Genomic DNA, 21987 nt, shown 5'->3' with positions numbered 1-21987 from the left:
TCAGTGCAGCAGCGCAAGGTCGAATGGTTGTGTTGGTCCTTTGCAACTTTACCTAGAATGTTCTGGACCATCTTAGCAGAAAGAGACTGGAATGTACACAAATCGGAGCTTTGTACATTAACTTATGGTGGGAAATGTGGACTATCTAAACAGCAGATGGCATGATGCGATAATGCCATATAAAGGATACAAAGATAAAGAAAATAACTGGAGATATGAGTATTCCTCCACCCACATTACTTTCTATCATCTCCTGCATCAAACAACACTGAGTACATCAAGGGATAAAACAATTGCATCGCCGAAAAAAGGTCAAGTTAACCTTTCCTCATCAATTCATCTCATCTTCAACAACTGTGTGCATGTTAAAGTTAGGAAAAAAAAAATCATAAATTGAGTTTTTATCTTTTCCATTATTTCCATCCACAGCCTCTGTCAACAAAATGAAAATACCATTTTGTGTCACTTACGGAAGGCGGCGGCGGCGGTGGTGGTCGCACAGATAGGCTGCACAGGATAAGAAGTGAGTTCTTGTCTTGTGTGTCAACAAGAGTCTTTATGGCTTTGAAGTAATAAATCATGAGGAAAAACTACTCTATTCCCGAACATTTTAGATAAGGGAGTTAAGAATCAAAATCAATTTAACTTGCTGTACACGAGGTCTCAGTGTGAGTCGCAAACTGTGGAGTATCAAACCGTTTCGACGTGCGCAGCTACTGTAAATGCATGAGTGTGGAGACACGGAGGATGCCATCCTGGAAATCCAACTACAGTACTGTGAGTGATGGAAATCATAGTGGGGTCAAACGTCTCTGCGAAAAAATAGAATAGACGTTTAATATCAGATTGCTCCTTTTCAATCACAGTGCACTTCCCTTGGGAAAAAACAGCGGAATACAATTGTGTTTCGATTGTAGCCAATAGACCAGGGGTAGGGAACCTATGGCTCGGGAGCCAGATGTGGCTCTTTTGATGACTGCATCTGGCTCTCGGATAAATCTGAGCTGGCATTGCTAAACACGATAAATAATGAATAATTCCACTTGTAATCACAGTGTTAAAAATAATAATCAAAATATAAAACATTCTCATGCATTTGTAATTCCATCCATCCGTTTCAACTTCAAGAAGTTGCATTAATGGTAAGAAGTTATTTATTTATTATTGGTTAGTGTGGGGCTTGCCCTTCTGGGGGTCGGTGCAGACCACCAAGCACCGACATGAGAGCCTTTTTCAGGGTTACAATATTGTTTTATTTTTCAATAAGTCTCTCAGTTGCTTTCCAGCAATTGTATTTTTTCTTTTTCGTTTTCGCTCGCGCTCTGGCTCCAGCCCCAACCCCATCTCTCCTCCTGGCTGCTGCTTATAACAGAGTGACAGGTGATTAGATAACAAGGCCCAGGTGGGCCGTCTACGCACCTGTCGCTGATTTAGAGGCCGGTCCTGGCACCCCCCAGTTCATTACAGGCCAGCAGGCCACGCCCCCTCCACAGTTAGCTTCAGAATAACAATGCTATTACAAAGAATAATAGACCTATTATACTCTAGAAATGTTGGTCTTACTTAAAAATGCATGTGTTTAGTTGTGTTCAGTGTTGAAAAGAATATTATATGGCTCTTAGGGAAATACATTTTGAAATACAAATGTGAAAACTGTAAAAACAAACCAAAAATAAAACTCATATTAGTTCATATTAGTACTTTTGTATTCTTAATAATATTAACATTGTTGGCTTTTCTTTTTACTAATTGGCATTTTGTAATAACTGACAGAAGGACATATTTTGGATATACTGTGATACCTCGGTTTTCCTTACAAAATTAACAATTTGAATTGACAATAGAATTGACTTTTTTTTTTCCCACAAGAAGGAATTAATCAGTTTTTAAACCCAAAAATGTTGACAGAAACCCCGCTTTATAAAGAGCTGCGCAGACCCCACAGCGCCCTCTCCCATTAGTAAAAAATTAAAATTAAAATTAAATTAGACTTTTTAGAGCAGTTGATCCGCCGTTTCTTTTCTTTTTCTCCTATGTCCCACTCTCCCTTGTGGAGGGGGTCCGGTCCGATCCGGTGGTCATGGATGACGTACTGGCCGTCCAGAGTCGGGACCTAGGATGGACCGCTCGTCCAGAGTCGGGACCCAGGATGGACCGCTTGCCTGTGTATCGGCTTGGGACATCCCTGCGCTGCTGATCCGCCTCCGCTTGGGATGGTTTCCTGCTGGCTCCGCTGTGAACGGGACTCTCGCTGCTGTGTTGGATCCGCTTGGACTGGACTCTCGCGGCTGTGTTGGATCTATTATGGATTGAACTTTCACAGTATCTTGTTAGACCCGCTCGACATCCATTGCTTTCCTCCTCTCCAAGGTTCTCATAGTCATCATTGTCCCCGACGTCCCACTGGGTGTGAGTTTTCCTTGCCCTTATGTGGGCCTACCGAGGATGTCGTACTGGTTTGTGTTGTGGTTTGTGCACCCCTTTGAGACACTAGTGATTTAGGGCTAATAAGTAAACATTGATTGATTGATTGAAATTAAAAAGCCCTCAATTCAGGCTTTGATCCAAATTATTCCCAAAATGTATTCACCTGTTCCTCACCCCGTTTCTAACGTTTCCTGAAAGTTTACTCAAAATGTGGCAATAACTTTTTGAGATATATCTATAGTGGAATGAAATAATGTAAGTGAAGACCCTTGTCTGTCATCCACTCCCTTTTGTCTGTGTGGGTGGAAGCGGAGTCAAACACACAAAAGATGAGTCTCGTAAAAAAATAAACATCTGGAAATGTAGTAGAAATCATCCCGATCAGCCACGTAATATAATGACTTCCTAAATGCAGACAGTTCCTAAAAGTTTCAGGAAAATCTGCACAAAACTGTATGACCTATCTATAGAGTCAAGGCACATTTTCTTCATTGAGAAAATTCTGAAGCTCACGACCAGCAGAAAACATAAAAAAATGAAACTCAGTAGCCGATATTGAAGATAAAAAGTTGTTCTCGCAATTGTTGGATATGAATTCAAACCATAACCACCCATGCATCACTATAACTCTCGTCTCAAAGTAGGTGTACTGTCACATAACGCCGTGACTTATTTCGAGTTGTTTGGTGTTTTCCTGTGTAGTGTTTTAGTTATTGTCTTGCGCTCCTATTTTGGTGTTTTTTCCACTTCTATATATATATATTTCTTTAGCAGTTTCATGCAATCAAGAATATTTCAGTTGTGCGAACGCTATCCTTTGTGGGGACATTGTTGATTAGTATGTCATGTGCGGATGTACTCTGTGGACGCTGTCTGCTGCTCCGCACGCTGTAAGTCTTTGCTGTCGTCCAGCATTCAGCATCCCTAAGATTCCATGCCTTTTCTTAGCGCCACTCGCCTTTTGTTTATTTTTGTTTTAAGTGTTAAATACCTTTTGACCAACACGCTGCCTCCCGCATACCATGTTCCCGACATCTACAAAACAATTAGCCGCCTGCTGCCACCTACTGATACGTACTCTGCCGAGCTCCAGACAGCTCGGACACTCAACAACTGCACATTTGCAGATTATAATTACTGGTTTTGTAAAAATATTTTTTACCCTGTTAGGTGAAATTACATCATCTCAAACGGCACACCAGACTGTTTCTCACAATGGCACAGTGGTTGGAAAACACTGGTTTAGGATACCATGCATCTGGTGTGCCCAGAATTTAGGTATTTTTTTGTAATTCAACCACACAGCTATTGAATTACTAAAATATGTTAGAATTCCATCGTGTTGTTTCTGGCTTGCACAGGCTGGCCCGGCGGTCAGTGATGGCACATTCATCACATAGTGAAGTGTCAGCATTAAATTATCCCTTCTATTATGACAGCAACATTAGTCATCAGGATTAGGCCTCGGCAAACGGGGCCCTTCTCAAATGCAACCATCTCCTTCTCGTTATTGATCGATGTTCCCTCCATTACTAACACGGAGGCTATCTGCATGACACGGGCACACCTCGCATGTTGATGATGCTCTTGTCTGCAGGTATCATGAGGTAGGGAAGGTGAGAGAAGCAGCAAAACACGAGAGAAAAGAGGAGATAAATAGAGACTGTACGCCGAGACTCTCCAGAGAGTGGAGGTATAATGAAGTGGTGGATAGGTTTAATACGAACAACAGAAGGGGGCTCCGCCGTAGTCAAGTGCTGTTAATATCTCCCCCCATTCCTTAAGCAAATCAAGTTATCTGGCACTGCCTGTGTTTCGATAAGAAGTGGATGAGGACCGTTGAGAACAGCTTGATTTAGATGTCGGTTAAGTGAATATCCAAATAGCTCTGGCACATGTTCTGTATGAGCTGAATCTTCGTGTAGATCTGCTTGTTTTGTTTTTTTTACCCTCAGACCGGAGAGGAGTGATAAAACCGCAGTGTCGTGTGCGTAAATCCCTCATTTCTGTGTCCTTGCTTCCAATGCCTCAAACATGCCAAAAGACATTACTTAAATAATGCCTGAAGGTATAACGCCGCTGATGGCGTCTCACTTCGTTCAAATTGAAATGCATCAAATCCACTCTAATTCCACATTTCAGGCTTTGTAAATTGCCCTGTGCTCTGAAACGTAACCAAAGGCCTCAACTTTGTTTTAAGACTTTTTCCATTTTTATTTCCTTTTAATGTCAACTCTGTCTCACTCTGTCAAGAAGATTTTTTTCTGTTTTAATTTAATTTCTAATATTGTCTTTCTTTTGATTACACTGTAGCATTTTAGACAATAACCGACTTGGGAATCTTTCAACTCACCAATGTTTTAAAGGGGTCATATTATAATTGACTCTCTACATTTAAAGTACCGATGGAGTGGAAAAACAAGAAGTTGCCTCTACAGTATATCAAAGTAATGATCACATATGTCTGATTTATGACACCAAAAGACTTCCAAAAGTTTGCGATTAAATAGATATGATTAAAATAGTATCAATTTCAGATATTCCCAAGCCATTTTGAGAGTTAATGATCAGTGACGTCGCACTAGGAACCACAGATCTCTCGTCCAAAGGCAAAACCTAGTAACTCACTTCTAGCCGATTTTGAGAAAACAAAGGAAAACCAATCTATCTTGATGCTGTCGTACAAAGATTTACAAAGTCATCAAACGTATAGATGTATTCTTGAGCTTTCATTTTCTTGCCGATTGAACGTGTGCCCTTTCTCCAGATATTTTATCACAATCTCGGGCGGGCCCCATTCTGCGTTTGCACATTGGGCAAGAGCCGTGTACAGCGTCTAGTTTTTATTTTGACCTCCACAGTTATCTGCCCAAAAGAGTATGCAAGGGGAAGTATCAAGAACAATACATTTAATGAAGGTGCTTGCAACGTCCTGGGCCAATCTTCCAAATATCCCCTGGTGCCATAATATCACATAATCAGGATGACCGTCAGCCCCCATTCGTGCAAATGTCTCATTAAAGACAATAAGGCTACTGACAAAGAAGCTCCGATTGGTCCCTTGAGATACTAGGTTTTTCTATTGTATCTATGCGGTGATGTGGTGATTGCTAGGTCCTGCCATGCGAGTAACAGCTTACTTACGGAACAAATTACAATATCGCATACACTAATGTAAAGCATATCACCTAGGAACTCCAAAATTATTATCAGCTCAGTTTTGACCAAAATTGAGTTACTGGGTTTTGCCTTTGGACGGGAGAGATCCCTTCCCCATCAACAACAATGCGAATCAAGAAGACTTTGGGAGAGGAAACAAGAATTATTTTTGGACAAATTATGATCCAGAACCCTTTATTTTTGAGCCTGAACACAAAGAATATGAGCAAAAAGTTTTAGAAGCCGAGTGCTAAATGGACGCAAATTTATGGTAACACTGTAGCATCAGCAGCATTTCTAGGTGCTAAACATACAAACTAACCATTATAGCGTAAACCGTCATAAACAAAAATTATTTCCACTCTTGCTGGGGTACCAGGGACTCGTTAATACCTAATAAAAAAATAAATGTACATACAATTATGTAGTGCTAAAATAAATAAAATAAGCTCTTTGGGTAAACCTCTACCATATATGGAAATATAAGCTGGCATAAGGCAAAATACTTCTCTTAAGTCCCAAATTCCAAACAGTTCGTTTGCAGCATGTTTTGAAGAAGGCAATATGTGTTTACAAATATCTCTGCTGTGCTTGTGTGATTTGATTTAAACATTTTCGGGACTTATGGGGATCCCAAATACACAAAAACAGGTATCAACAGGTAGAAAAAGTTGAGTTTTCATAATAGGACCCATTTAACATGCATTTCATGTCCACCACATGGACAAAAAGCCAACTATAACAAACTCCCAAATTCAACCTGACTAAAATAAAACTAATGGACAAGCAATAGAAATTTGGATGGATGGTAAAATAATAATAAAGTCTAACAAAGCAAACTCTAAGACCTCAAAAGTAGTACTGGCACTCACTTAGTTGGTAGCATTCAGATGAAGGTCAGCACTGTTTTGCAACTGCTGATAGAGTCAAGTGTTAGTATTCTGCAATGAAAACAACAAATGCTGACCAAGATGTGAATGTGTTTTCATTCTTCACTCAATTCCATTCTACATCGCATCATCCGTAAAAGTGAAACAAAAAAAGCCACAAAAAGCCAAAAATATAGCAAACAGTATGCAAAGTTAAAGGATACATAATGTTCAGAAGACAGACATTTCACTAAAAAGTTCTCTCTATGTATGTTTTATTATTGAAAATTTAATCTGGCAGAGATTTTCATAATATCAATTAGTTTTTGAGGAATCTATAGATAACTCCCTGTATTTACAACACCCACTTTGCATTGCCAGACTCAACATGCCACCCCCTCTTGGTGTGACGTCATCTACAGAACTGGAGCCCAATTCCCTGTATAGACAGTGCGGATAAAGGTATATAAAAATATTATTTTGATCACTTTTTGTTGCCTTCGCCCACAATTATTTTACAACTAATACACGGTGGAAGAGGGGTTAGTGCGTCTGCCTCACAATACGAAGTTCCTGCAGTCCTGGGTTCAAATCCAGGCTCGGGATCTTTCTGTGTGGAGTTTGCATGTTCTCCCCGTGAATGCGTGGGTTCCCTCCGGGTACTCCGGCTTCCTCCCACCTCCAAAGACATGCACCTGGGGATAGGTTGATTGGCAACACTAAATGGGCCCTAGTGTGTGAATGTGAGTGTGAATGTTGTCTGTCTATCTGTGTTGGCCCTGCGATGAGGTGGCGACTTGTCCAGGGTGTACCCTGCCTTCCGCCCGATTGTAGCTGAGATAGGCGCCAGCGCCCCCCGCGACCCCGAAAGGGAATAAGCGGTAGAAAATGGATGGATGGATGGATGGTTAAGATTATGAGCCAAAAATATTTTAAAAGACACTTCATTATGGGACTCCTCTGCTCTTCCATGGTCTGTTTATCCTCATGCTCTGTCAGCATATTTCAAGCAACTTGATGAAAAAAATCATTTAAAAAAGGAGGTGCCATAGAATTTTAGCGATTTACCTTCTTTTTCTTGTTTTTGTGTGTCGGGTCTGCTCTTTTTCCTCTATTTTTCTGCAGGTTCTGACTCAGTCTTTCTCTCCTTGCCTGAGAAAAACTGGATAGTTCTGTTCTGGTTGATGCGAAATCAGTTTTTCTCCCAAGTACACCCAAAAACCTGCCTTTTAGATCCAAATCCAACACACTTTTTAAATTATTTAATGGATTCTTTTAGGAACAGCTTTTAACTATTATGAACTGCTCTTTTCATACATTTTTAAAGCGGTGGCGGTGAGGCCTCTTACAAAGAAAAGCAGTTTAGACCCAAACATTTTTAATAACCTGTATCCAACTTAGAATTAAAAAGATACATTTTAGAAAAACTGTTTTTTAACTCAGTCAATGACTTTTTAAATATGAATAACACTTTAGAAAGACATCCATCTGGTTTTAGGATGAACCACGGTAGAGAGACAGCACTTTTAAAGATTTTAAATATCAGGTGGAATTTTGATATTAAAAAACAAACATTGTTGGTTCTAGACCAAGGGTGTCAAACTCAAATACAGAGTGGGCCAAAATTTTAAACAGAACAAAGCCGCGGTCCAAGGTTGAACAAATTAACCTTTTAATAGGGACCCAAACAAGTTTTGCATTAAATATTGAACAAACAAGGCTTATATAACTTTAGTGACATGCAAAATCCAGTTTCAAATAATAATAATAATAATAATAATAATTTAAAAAATATCAATGGCATATCAAATAAAATTTAAATAAAAATGTTGTGCCTTTTTTTATATTTGCAATCTTCTGAGGTAAATATCATTTTTTTTCCGCAGGCTAATAATACATTTGAAAATAAAATAACAATAATGAATGAACCAAACATTCAAGCCTTGAAGTAGCAAGAGAAAATGCATGAATAAAACGTTAATTATTGATCAGTTTGCTGGAATTTTCCCGGAAAAGTTAGTGCTGCAAGGGATCCTGGGTATTTGTTCTGTTGTGTTATGGTGCGGATGTTCACCCGAAATGTGTTTGTCATTCTTGTTTGGTGTTGGTTCACAGTGTGGCGCATATTTGTAACAGTGCTAAAGTTGTTTATGTGGCCACCCTCAGTGTGACTTATATGGCTGTTGACCAAGTATGCCTTGCATTCACTTGTGCGTGTGTGTGTGTGTAACAGCCACAAATATTATGTGACATGCTGTTAGTATGGAAGAAAAGCAGACGTGACGACAGGTTGTAGAGAACGCTAAAGGCAGTGCCTTAAATGCACGCCCCCAATATAGTTGTCCAGGTGGAAATCGGTAGAAATTCGGGAGAATGGTTGCCCCGGGAGATTTTCGGGAGGGTCACTGAACTTCGGGAGTCTACCGGGAAAATTAGGAGGGTTGGCAAGTATGAGTATTAGCGGTGAATGCGGTGTTACAGCGGCACCGACGCTGTATAACACCGGCGGGCCAGCTCTAATGCTAAATTGATATTGCCTCAAGGGCCAAATTAAATTACACGGCGGGCCAAATTTGGCCCGCGGGCCAGAATTTGACACCCATGCAGTAGACCATCACATTTTATGAAATAGACTTACACACCTGGTGGGCTTCTCTGGTGCTGTTTTTAACTGGTTCCGCTCTTATCTCACTGACAGATGTTTTTGTGCAAGTATTGGTGCATGTTTCTCTGGAACCCATGAGATTAGATTTGGGGTTCCTCAAGGCTCAATTTTAGGTCCCATTATTTATAATCTTTGTATGAGGAAGTCATTATGAGACACAGTTGTGCCGATAATACACAGTTAATGACACAGGACCAATAGATACTCTTTTTAACTGCATTGTAGACATTGGGTCATGGATGGTGGTGAAATTCGTACAGCTCAACCAGGACAAATAGGTTTTAGTTATAGGCCCTAAAGACCAGGGGGAGAAACTTTTACCAACATTTCAATATTTTGAACCAACAGTCTATTAAAAAATCTGAGCGTGATTTTTGACTCCGAGCTGACTCTTATTCCACATATTAAAAATATTACAAAAATATTTCTTTAAGAACATGGCCAGAGTCTGCTTGTTTCTCGCTCAGGCCAACACAGAGATGGTAATACATTTCCTGTCCTTTACATTGTTTTAATGCCTTGCTTTCTGGCTTTTCCGAAAACAAAATCAAAAGTCTACAATTTTTGCAAAACCCCGATGAACGTGTGCTGACGAAAAGGACGGGAGCACATTACACCAGTTTTAAAGTTTTAAATTTGTTCCCAGTCCACTTCAGTGTGGATTTTAAAGTTCTGTTAGTTAGTTAGTTAGTTTTTAAATTTATTAATGGCCTTATGCCTTCTTATCTATCTGACTTTTACAATATCAACCCTCACGGATCCTGATGTCCTCCGGCACTAGCCTTTTCGCTTTACCAAATACTTTTTTTTTACCAAAAAAAAAATATATATATATAGCGTTAATTTTAGTTATTCTCCAGTGTGGACACCTCAAAAGTGGTGCTTTACCTCAAATCCTCAGTGCAATGCCATGTTTTGTTTTTGCTTTGTTATTGTCAATAGTGCTGTAGGTGTGTTTTATTTTCTCTTCTATTATTGTTTTTTTTGTTTGTTTTGTTTTGTTTTGTACAGCACTTTGTGTTTCCCACATGCCTGTGCATGAAAAGTGCTACATAAATAAAGTTTGATTTGATTTGATCTCATTTTAGGGTGCTTCTGATTTTCAAAATCAAATCTGGCTAGAGTCTTTTAAATTATTTCCATTTAAACGCAGACCAAAGCCCTTCTTGTAATTTTGAATCTTTACAATTGATCTCCGCAAATTACGTTCCTTTCGTTTGGTTCTTCACATTTTGTGTCAGTCAACTAAACTGGAGAGGTCCATATATTCCTCGTATTGCCATCATTTGGAAATGTATGCGAGCTGACCTCTTCTTTAGTTGTATTGCTACAACCATCAACAATCCATCCGTCCTTTTTTCTACCGCTTATTCCCCTTTGGGGTCGCGGGGGGCGCTGGTGCCTAACTCGGCTACAATCGGGCGGAAGGCGAGGTACACCCTAAACAAGTCACCACCTCATCACAGACCCTCAACAATACATCTACCAAACAGTTTTGTTAATTATTTTAAATTCTGGGCAAAAATATTGTGATTCAGGTTGAAAATGCAACCAAAACACATACTGCACAATATAAAATAGCATTCAGTCTTCTGTAGGTGACGTCGGCAGCAACTCATTAGAAAAAAATCCTAAAATCTAAGTGTCTATCTTGGGGTCATTTTACCTGTAAACATATTTTTTTAGATCCAGAGCCATGAAATATTCAATCAAACAATCAATCAAAGTTTATTTATATAGCCCTAAATCACATGTGCCTCAATGGGCTGCACAAGCCCCAGGGATTTTTAGAATGCAAAGTGTGCCCAAACATTCATTTCTCCTTCATGCTGAAATATTTGCAACATCTAAAGCTCGCTAACATTAGCTCCGCATCGGACCCGTAGTAACCATGGTAACATCCCAAACTTCTAGTAGACGTGCACTTTTTGTCACTCATTCACTCTTCATCTGTTTCACCATTACAAGCTACGGAATAAGTGCCAATGCTGTCAGCATTGGAGGGACCCTTTAACCTTATAGTGCAAATATACTGCGGTTTCACTTTTTATTTACTTAAAAAGATGTTAAACACTATTTCTGAGACAGCAGACAACATATTCTTCAGTTGTCCTTTTAGCGTCTTCCATCAGTGGTTTTCTAGTCATCTAGGACATCTCTACGATGCTGATCCGACTCCGCTTGGGGTGGTTTCCTGTGGACGGGACTCTCGCTGCTGTCTTGGATCCCCTTTGAACTGAACTTTTGCGGCTGTGTTGGAGCCACTATGGATTAAACTTTCACAGTATCATGTTAGACCTGCTCGACATCCATTGCTTTCGGTCCCCTAGAGGGGGGGGTTGCCCAAATTTGAGGTCCTCTCCAAGGTTTCTCAGTCACAATTTTTACTGGCGTCCCACTGGGTGTGAATTCTCCCTGCCCACTGGGTGTGAATTTTCCTTGCCCTTATGTGGGTTCTTCCGAGGATGTCATAGTCGTAGTGGTTTGTACAGTACTTTGAGACATTTGTGATTTAGGGCTATATAAATAAACATTGATTGATTGATTGATTGATTGATTGATTGATTGATCGATTGATTGATTGATTGATTGATTGATTGATTGATAGTCCCTCACATACTGTAAATTGGTTGGCTTGGGACTTTTCGGAGAATTCAAATCTGTTACAATGTACCATAATACCAGACGATATCCATCCATCCATTTTCTAACGCTTGTCCCAAAAGGGACCTAACTCACCTGCACTCGGGAGGAATGCCATGTACACCCTGGACAAGTTTCCACCTCATCGAGATATTCCGATTTGAATTGTGCTTTCTCTTGGTCACTTTGTGTAAGAAAAGAAAATACGATAAAAATGCTCTACTTTAAATGTTTTACTTCTTGATCTATACATGTTTCTCTCGTGTAGTTATCAAAAACCCCTACCCCCTTGTGTATCGACCACCATCCTCCTAAAGATGATCAATATTGAGCCTTAAGGCTGTAACAAAATCTGTAATTACTCACAATGCTACACATTCCTTGGCCATAACAACTCTTTTAATTCATTACTGAAATAAAAAAAAAAGGCGGACATTGAAATTAGGAAATTGGTGTGGATTTTTAGAAAAACTATTTTTTTTCCGAGTGACCCAACAATATGTTTGCAATCTATAAGACAGTATTAAAGGTTAATTCACGGTATAGCTGCAAAACAACTTTTTTATTGTTATTTCATATCACCTTGACCATTTTCATTATCTTCAGAAAAAAAAAAAAAAGCAACTTTGCCAACAAAAACTAAAATCTTGTCGGAAGCACAACTGGGAAAAAATGAATTATTTTCTACCGTGAGACAAACGGTGACCAATAAAACCTCTCGTGATACAAAAAGGTGCAAAAGGATAACAAACAAGTGGGTAAGATTTGCTGCCTTTCAGCAACCCTCTTAAGTGGTAATGGGATAACCCTGGACACGTCAAGAGCCTATCAAACTGCCCCTCACATTCGACCCCTGGGTGAGACAGGAAGGGCCTGCTTTGTTTGTAGCAATTGGGTCCTGTGTGCGGGGCCGTAATGAAGTGACCTGAAATAATGGAAAGCCCTGGGCCCCACACAGATGATTTTTTCTGGGATAAGAGCAGGGATCCTGATTCAGAGTCACAGTTCATTTCATTTTTTGCCTCTGATGAGATCTCCTCTGTTATCTGATAAAATGGAACAGCCATTACTGGCATGGGGCTCAGGCCGACCAAGCGGTAAAGCGCTGCCGACTGCTCCTAACAGAAATCCTATACACTCCACTTTGTCAGCAGTTTTGAATTTATTGGCGCTGGAGGTTGAGCCACATGATGGGAATAATCTTAGCCCAACCATGATTGACACTTTATTTCAGAAATCAATATTTACAATTTACTCCTTTCAAAGTTCATTCTAAGGGAAGATTCTATATTATCCTTTCCAAATAAGCTGATCATATCTCCCTCGACTCTTGGAATGGCCTTTCCAAAATGCGAATTTTTTAGGTTTGGAAAAAAAAAAATCAATGTCACCATTGTGGGCTTTAATCTGCCCTTTGATGACAGTAAATCTTTATCTTTTTATAGGCAAACGGCTGTGGGCCACTGACACCATTTCCTCCCAGAACAAAGCCCCTCGCCCCGAGTGGACGCTGGTAGATACATGGAGCCCTAATGTGGCTGGACATGCCACAGACGGGTCATTAATCAGACACTGTGACAGCCACCTCTTCCCCAATCCAGCCCCAACTTCAGCCCTTAGACAAGCCCACTCAACTCCTTCCCCACAGGAGGCCACGCAGGGAGCGGAGAGACGAGGGGGGAAGAGGATTGAATGGCCGCTGAGAGAGGACATGGTTGAAAGCGATGAGGAGGGACTCTACAAAGCCGGGTCGAAAAAAGGAATCAGGAGGGAAGGATGAGAGGAATCAGAGATACTTGAGATACAATACATGTGATTCAATATGATTCTGAGCAAGAAGGGGGTAGATCCAACAGCTCATCACAGATGGAACATGGATGACCCAGACTAGCCACTGAAGTTTATTAGGAAAATCTTATCTCAGGATGAACTGGCAGATAGAAAATGTTTCCCCCCACTAACTTCTATGGTTGGCCGAGTACTTGCTCTGTTCATCAAAGGCTATTGTAACCTAAATGATCATTTACATGCCCAATGACATTACAGTCTGATGGTCCTCATCTTTTGATCATGTGCTCTACTCTTGACTACACTCAGTGACAAGCCATAAAGAGTTTGATGGTGAATTTTTCTTCTCAGATGGCCGCCCCTCTGATCCCGACCCAGATACAAGGAGAGGGTAAATGATGGACAATGCATGAGATGGCCACATACAATAAATGTATTCTGTCAATGTTTAACCCAGATTGTGGGACGCTGTTGCAAAGGGCGGGCGTAGCGTCAATACTATAGTCATAAACATGAAACAAAGTTACCAGCAGAGGTGGGTAGTAACGCGCTACATTTACTCCGTTACATCTACTTGAGTAACTTTTGGGATAAATTGTACTTCTAAGAGTAGTTTTTATGCAACATACTTTTACTTTTACTTGAGTATATTTATAGAGAAGAAATGCTACTTTTACTCCGCTCCATTTATCTACATTCAGCTCGCTACTCGCTACTTTTTTTTATCGATCTATTAATGTTTGTTTTGGTTTTTCAAAGTAGGATCCACGCATGCCTGCATTTCACCAATCACATGCAGTCACTGGTGACGTTGGACCAATCAAACAGAGCCAGGCGGTCACATGACCATCACACGTAAAACCCGACTTAAGCAAGTTGAAAAACGTATTGGGGTGTTACTATTTAGTGGTCAGTTGTACGGAATATGTAATGTACTGTGCAATCTAATAATAAAAGTTTCAATTAATCAATCAAAAGTTTAAAGGAAAAAAGACACTTTTTATTTCAACCGTACTTCCCGTCAAAAGCCTAAAGACTGATCGCACAGTTCCTGTCTTCACAATAAAAGTGCCGCTATATCGCGCCTGCGCTAACAAAATAAGAGTCTCCGAAAGCCAGCACAAACAAGCTAGCAAGCTACGGAGTTTGCCGCCAATGTATTTCTTGTAAAGTGTACAAAAACGAATGTGGAAGCTGGACAAATGAGATGCCAAAAACCAACGAGTTTCATGTGGTATTAGACAGAAAGGAGGAACTTTTTTTTCTCCTCCATTTGGAAACGTGGACGTTATCAGCACCACTGTCTGATTCCAATTAATGCATGTCATCAGAATCGGGTAATACACCAACTTATATTCCTGTCTTCATGAAAGATGGGAATCTATATATAAACATGCATGTATATTCATTAAAACACCTTTAACATGTGAACGAAAACATCAAAATAAATAAATATAAATTATATACTGTATATAAACATGTATGTGTGTGTATATATATATATATATATATATATATATATATATATGTGATATGTGCGTGTATGTATATATTAGGTAGATCACCTGGACTTGGTCATTTATTAAGTAATTGATTAACTTTAAAAATCTTATTGGGGTGTTACCATTTAGTGGTCAATTGTACGGAATATATACTGTACTGTGCAATCTACTAAAACAAGTTTCAATCAATCATTTGATCAATCAATGCTACTGAGCCTATGGTGCTGTTAAGTTATTGTGGCTCAATGTGCCTTAATCTTTTTTATTTTAATGTACTATTATTTAATATATATTATTGTTTTAATTGCTTAAGAGATATTCCTGGCTCTGAATTTGCTCGTTGCTATTTTTATGTTTTTGTGCATTATTTGTGACCGTAATCATTAAACAAACAGGTTACTCATCAGTTACTCACAACATACTTTTTACTTTTACTCAAGTAAATATTTGGGTGACAACTCCTTACTTGTACTTGAGTAATAAATCTCTAAAGTAACAGTACTTTTACTTAAGTACAATTTCTGGCTACTCTACCCACCTCTGGTTACCAGCATGACCACTGGTCCTGTGTACGCATTACTGGGAAATGAGAAGGGTTTAGTTTTATGGGGATTTTGGGGGGGGGAACAAAAAGGATCTTGGTTGTAGTTTTAAAAGGTTAAAAAAGGAGACCTGCACCTGTTTGTAATTTTGCCTGTCGTTCACAATCATTATGAGAAACAGGAACACACATTTTTACGATTTAAAAAAAAAAACGTTTGAAGGATGCCATCACTGTTGTGTAAAACAACTTCAAACTGGGTAATACTTATTTAGCGCTTTTCTACCTTAAAGGTACAGTATTTTCACTTTCATCCATTCACACACACATTCACACACTGATGGCGGGAGCTGCCATGCAAGGACCTAACCACGTGTCTTGCTCAAAGACACCAGATAAGTGGATGGCGGAAGCCAGGGATCGAACCAGGAACCCTCAGGTTGCTGGCATGGCCGCTCTACCAACCGAGCCACGCTGTTTTATATACACATTGCAGGTTTATATATAGTCTAGTAACTGACACGTGCAGCTTTTTTTTTTTACACATGTTTTGGAAACATGAAAGCCTGTATCACTCTGCGGTGAATATCCTCAACGAGCGGCGGGTGTTGTTGTGAGCCCCTCTTCATAGGCGGTCAGGCTGACAGTCACCTGGCACAACAGTCCGAGGTGCAGTCAGAGCAGTGCAAACAACCACACACCACCGCATCCAGACTGCAAATGAAATGTTTACAGAGCAAGATATATTTTTTTTTATTTAATTTTTCTCTCCAAGATGGCGCTGCTGTAGTGGCTGCTGTTGCCAGGAGCTCTGTGCTCTTGTGTCATCCTTTTGTGTTTCCCTCTTGTTTTCATGTGTTATTATATTTTTTTGCCTTTTGGTCCGGGACCGTTTGGCACTTCTGGATCTGCCTCCTTGGAGCCTTTTGGCCATGTAGACCAGCTGCCGGGTCTCTGCCACAACGGAATCGGTTTGGAGGGACAGGAGGAGGTGCAGATGAGTGGACAGGGCTGCGGAGCTGGCACTGAGTGCCGGTACGGAGAGGCTTCGCGGTGCCTTGGCTGGGTGAGCAGGTGTCGGACACCTCAGTCTCCTTGGACGTATCCTCGCTCATCCATGCGGACTGGACGCTGGCCGAGAATTGGCTGGCGGCCGAGAGTGGAGTCGTCTCTCTTGGTTGCTTTGTTGGGTCTGCTCCTGTCTCTGGCCATGCTCCCTCCACCCCAGCGGACGATGGCATGGAACACCGCAGAGGCCACCACAGTGTATATGTTTCTTTTACTTTTTATTCATAGCTGAATGTAGAAGTAGCTGGTTGTATCCGCTGCTTTAATGTCTTTAATGTCCTTTGTATTCTTTGATGTTTGATGTTTCCGTCTTACACGCATTTGAGAAGGATGTGTACTATGGCTATGAGTTGTTGTTGTTTCTTTCCCTTGGCCTCAGTCTGGACCCCCTCTCCAGGGCCCAGGCTTAGACCGATTTTTTTATTTTATTTTAATCTTCTATTTTTTTCTCCTCCCCCCCATTTGTTTACCTGTATTTCACCTTTTGTGTAAGGGGCGCTGGAAGCCGGAAGACCCGTCAGCAATCCTGTTCTGTCTCCCTGTAATGTTTGTCTGATCTTGAATGGGATTGTGCTGAAAGTTTTAATTTTCCTGAAGGAAATCTCCTGAAGGAAAAAATAAAGTACTATCTAATCTAATCTAACTGGAAATACTTTTTCAATGTCACACTTAAATAGATCACTGGAACGTTCCAATCCCATCGTTCATGTTAATGAGCCAGTCAGCAGTTGCGGTTTGTTTGTGACTATCACAGCCCTCCATTATTTTTGATCAAATTTTGTACTGCAGGACAAAAAATTGAACTATAAGAAAACAAACTAAGACTCAACCAAATAAAGTGTATTTGCAGTTGTCATCATATTTAGCATTTTAAACTCACATTTTATTTCTTGCACAACTTCATTCATCTCTCCTACAGTGTCCATTGCTCTCAATTTTCTTTAAGGCCAGCCAATAGCTTTTTTTTTTTTTTTACTTACCAATGTTTTGCCTTTGGGTTGTGTATCATAGTCTGTGTGAAGGGCAATGGTGTAAATGCTGGACAGTAGTGTGAGATGTTTCTCATTGGACACTTCCAGAACACACAGTTAAGGCATGGTTGACCATAGGTTACAAATCTGATGCAGCTACATCATTTAGGCCCGATGGCCCCCTCGGCCTACTTTTTAGCCCTGTACCTACATTGTCCGCATTTCCGTGAGGGGAGTGGTGTACCAATTACTCTTTGCATATAGGGGTAGTGGGCATAACGAGGGGTAAGGAGTATGAATTTAACCCTTCAGAGCGAGGCATTTCAGACACTAAAAATTACCATAAATTATATAAGTGCCCTGCAGCAGGTGAGCGTGCCGAACAATAATCAGAGGCAGGTGAAACGAATCAGCACCTATGGTGACCAAAACAAACCCAGGGGTGCACAAAACAAGAACTAAGGGAGTCCAAAACTAAACAGAACATGACTAAACAAAACATGATCCTGGCCACGGATCATGACATGTAGTATCTTACGTGCCCGAACGTAAACTTATCAATGACATAGCAGGAGGTGTCCCAATTCCTAAGGAAGATTAGAAAGCTCTACCCCTTGTTTCATTTTGAGGTTGTAGTGGGTGAACATTGGGATTGGGCCTTACAGAATCTACTTGTGGGTGGAACATACTTGCCAACCTTGAGACCTCCGAATTCGGGAGATGGGGGGGGGGGGGGGGGGGGCGAGGTAGAGGTGGGCGGGATTGGGGGGGCAGGATTTGGTAGTAGCGGGGGTGTATATATTGTAGCATACCAGAAGAGTTAGTGCTGCAAGGGTTTCTGGGTATTTGTTCCGTTGTGTTTATGTTTTGTTACGGTGTGGTTGTTCTCCCAAAATGTGTTTGCCGTTCTTGTTTGGTGTGTGTTCACAGTGTGGCGCATATTTGCAACAGTGTTAAAGTTGTTTATATGGCCACCCTCAGTGTGACCTGTACGGCTGTTGATCAAGTATGGCTTGCATTCACATATGTGTAGATGTAAGCTGCATATATTATGTGATTGTGCCGGCATGCTGTTTGAATGGAGGAAAAGCGGACGTCACGACAGGTTGTAGAGGACGCTAAAGACAGAGTCTTTAAGGCACGCCCCCAATATTGGTGTCCGGGTGGAAATCGGGAGAATGGTTGCCTGGGAGATATTCGGTAGGAGCACTGAAATTCGGGAGTCTCCCGGAAAAATCGAGATGGTTGGCAAGTCTTTTTTGTAAGGGGCGCTGGAAGCCGGCAGACCCGTCAGCGATCCTGTTCTGTCTCCCTGTAATGTTTGTCTGATCTTGAATGGGATTGTGCTGAAAGTTGTAATTTTCCTGAAGGAACTCTCCTGACGGAATAAATAAAGTACTATCTAATCTAATCTAATCTAAGTATGTGGTGGATCCATGTTCCAATGGATAGAACCGAAATCACACATTATTCCAGTTAATATTATTAATGGAGGACTGCGTTCCTTTGGAGCCCCATTCTCATAATAAAATGCAAATGCCAGAATTAGCTGTCTCTGAAATGCTTTGCTGCTTGGCAGTCACCTGCACAGATCATCAATCACCTGCGACATGAAACTACAGCAACGTGTAGCTCATGTCAAGATGCCAACTAAAGACCAAACCATTTTATACCAAATGTAATTCCAAGTACTCCCATATTGTGAAATGTTGATTTCCTGAATGCGTTTTTATTGAGCCACAGGAAAGCCATAAGAAGACACATTAACACAGATCATCGCATGTGAACCCTCAGAGGTACAACTTGATGCAGTTAAAGGAGAAATAACCAATCACAACTTTGGCTTCACTGAAAACCATAACATGATTTGCAGGTAAGTTAGAGCCCGGTGAGCATGTGTGTTATCCAATTTTCAGTGTTCTTTGGGATTGAAGTGATGTTCTAAATCCTCTTATGGGCACAACTAATGCAGTTTCGATTGATCACAGGTTTGAAGGAGGACCGTTTTCTCATTGTCTGCTGGGTGCCTCAGGACAGCAGGAGGTAAATGTATATATCTTGTATACATTTTACAGAATATGAGAGGTGGAATGGGTTTTTGTACATGCACAAAAAGAGAATGCATGCCTCTCTCCGTCTGCAGAAAGCGCATTATTCTAGTTTATAAACCCCACTTCACTGTAAAGCCTGGCGGATCAAATAAAATACTGCGCTCCTCTGTATTGACTGAGTGAAATGAAATAATCTATGATGCATGAACAAGCTCTAAATGAAATAATAATGTCCTTTGCGGTGAAAAACGAATTGCCGGTACAGTAATTGAGCAGATTTATTTCCCCCCTCTAGAAAATGAGGAGATGGAGGCAGCGGTAGTCTGGTGAAAACCGCCCCGCTATTTTATTTAATCTCATATTGGAGGAATTATTGGCTGGTAATCTATTGTTAAACACCATTTAGGGTGATGGATTGAGAGCGTCAAGCTTACCCCCCACATAATCAATTCATATCTCATTAGCACGTATTATTTATGATTCTCATAAAGTCCCAGCGGGGACAAGGCTGGGGGAGAACCAGCCCCACTGGAGGCCTCAGCTGTTGCTGAAATGAAATGTAGCATATTGTAGTTGATGACTCAATCATATATTATATAGAAATATCACTGGTATTACACTAGTGAGAAGTTTCTGGGCTTTTCCATAAAATAACAGCGATCACTGGGGGTTATTGAAGCCTCACCAATGGCCATTAGCAAGAAAAAATATGTACCGTTTTTGTCCTCACATTATAAAAATACAATCACAGTATGTGAGATTTATAAACATAATCTGAAATTGATGGTTAAAAATGCTGCCCACAGTTAGTGTTACTTTTCATGGGAAAAGTAAGAGTAAAATGTGCAGATTAAGAATGTACAATTATAAAAGTGGAATGGTAAAAAAAAAACTACAGGAAATAAAGTCAATCAAGAAAAATGTCATGATAGGGTGAAACCAATCATATGACATACTGTTACTGTCTGTGTCTGTGTTTGTCTGGACCCCGGGATGCAGAGACAGTAGACAAAGTGCAGGTATAAAACATTTTACTGGTGAAAACACAACAACAAATTGTGCAGCCGGGAAGTGAACAGTAAGCATGGGGAAAGCTATGCAGCACGTCAAGATCTCGTCTAAAGAGGTCTTCTGATTGACAACTAGGCACAGCTGCGTCGTCTGATTGCCAATCAGGAAACGGGTGAAGAAAATCGCCCTGGAACCAGTGGTTGTCATGATCTGTGGCCCGGATCATGTTTTGTTATTTTCTGTTAGTTTTGGACTCCCTTAGTTCCTGTTTGTGCAACTCTGGGTTTGTTTTGGTTTCATCATCAATATGCATGGAACAATGTCCACAAAAAAATCTAGTTGTCAACACTGAATATTGCAATGTTTTGGACTCCCTTAGTTCCTGTTTGTGCAACTCTGGGTTTGTTTTGGTTTCAACGGGGATAAATTGGGTTCACCTGCCTCTGTTTAGTGGTCGGCACGCTCACCTGTTGTGAACCACTAATCAGAGAGCTATTTCTTCACCTCTCTCGCCACACTTGATATAAAAGATATTAAAAAAAATAAAAAAGTGTTAAAAAATAAACAAGTGATTAAATTATAAATAAATATTTCTACACATAGAAGTAATCATCAACTTAAAGTGCCCTCTTTGGGGATTGTAATAGAGATCCATCTGGATTCATGAACTTCTTTCTAAACATTTCTTCACAAAAAAAGAAATCTTTAACATCAATAATTATGGAACATGTCCACAAAAAATCTAGCTGTCAACACTGAATATTGCATTGTTTTGGACTCCCTTAGTTCCTGTTTGTGCAACTGTGAATTATATTTATATAGCGCTTTTCTCTAGTGACTCAAAGCGCTTTACATAGTGAAACCCAATATATAAGTAATTTTTATTTTTTTTAAACCAGTGTGGGTGGCACACTGGTTTAATTACTGTCGGTATAATTACTGTCATGTCAGTCAGTTGCGCAGAACGCTGAACACATGCTGTCCGTTGTTGGTGGCGTTTTATGTGAAGAAGCAAATGTAATTTATTGAATGACAAGGCGGTTCAAATAAAATTTTACCCAAACGTGTTCCTGGATACGTCATCCAACTGATTAGAATTTTTCTTTGTAAATCTCTCCAAATTTCTGGCATGCGTGACTAGGACATGAGCTTCAAAGCAGAATGTTGTGAGTTTAAACCCAGGTGGGAGTTTAAGTGAAATAAAGGGTTTGAATGATTTTAAAATTGTTTAATACGCCTACATCCTAACTTCAGCATAAGGGGACCTGCATTTTTGTTTTTCCTAACTTTTG

Source organism: Nerophis ophidion, linkage group LG11 (genome assembly GCF_033978795.1).
Source record: "Nerophis ophidion isolate RoL-2023_Sa linkage group LG11, RoL_Noph_v1.0, whole genome shotgun sequence".
Classification (NCBI taxonomy): Eukaryota; Metazoa; Chordata; class Actinopteri; order Syngnathiformes; family Syngnathidae; genus Nerophis; species Nerophis ophidion.
This window is presented reverse-complemented; position numbering follows the sequence as displayed.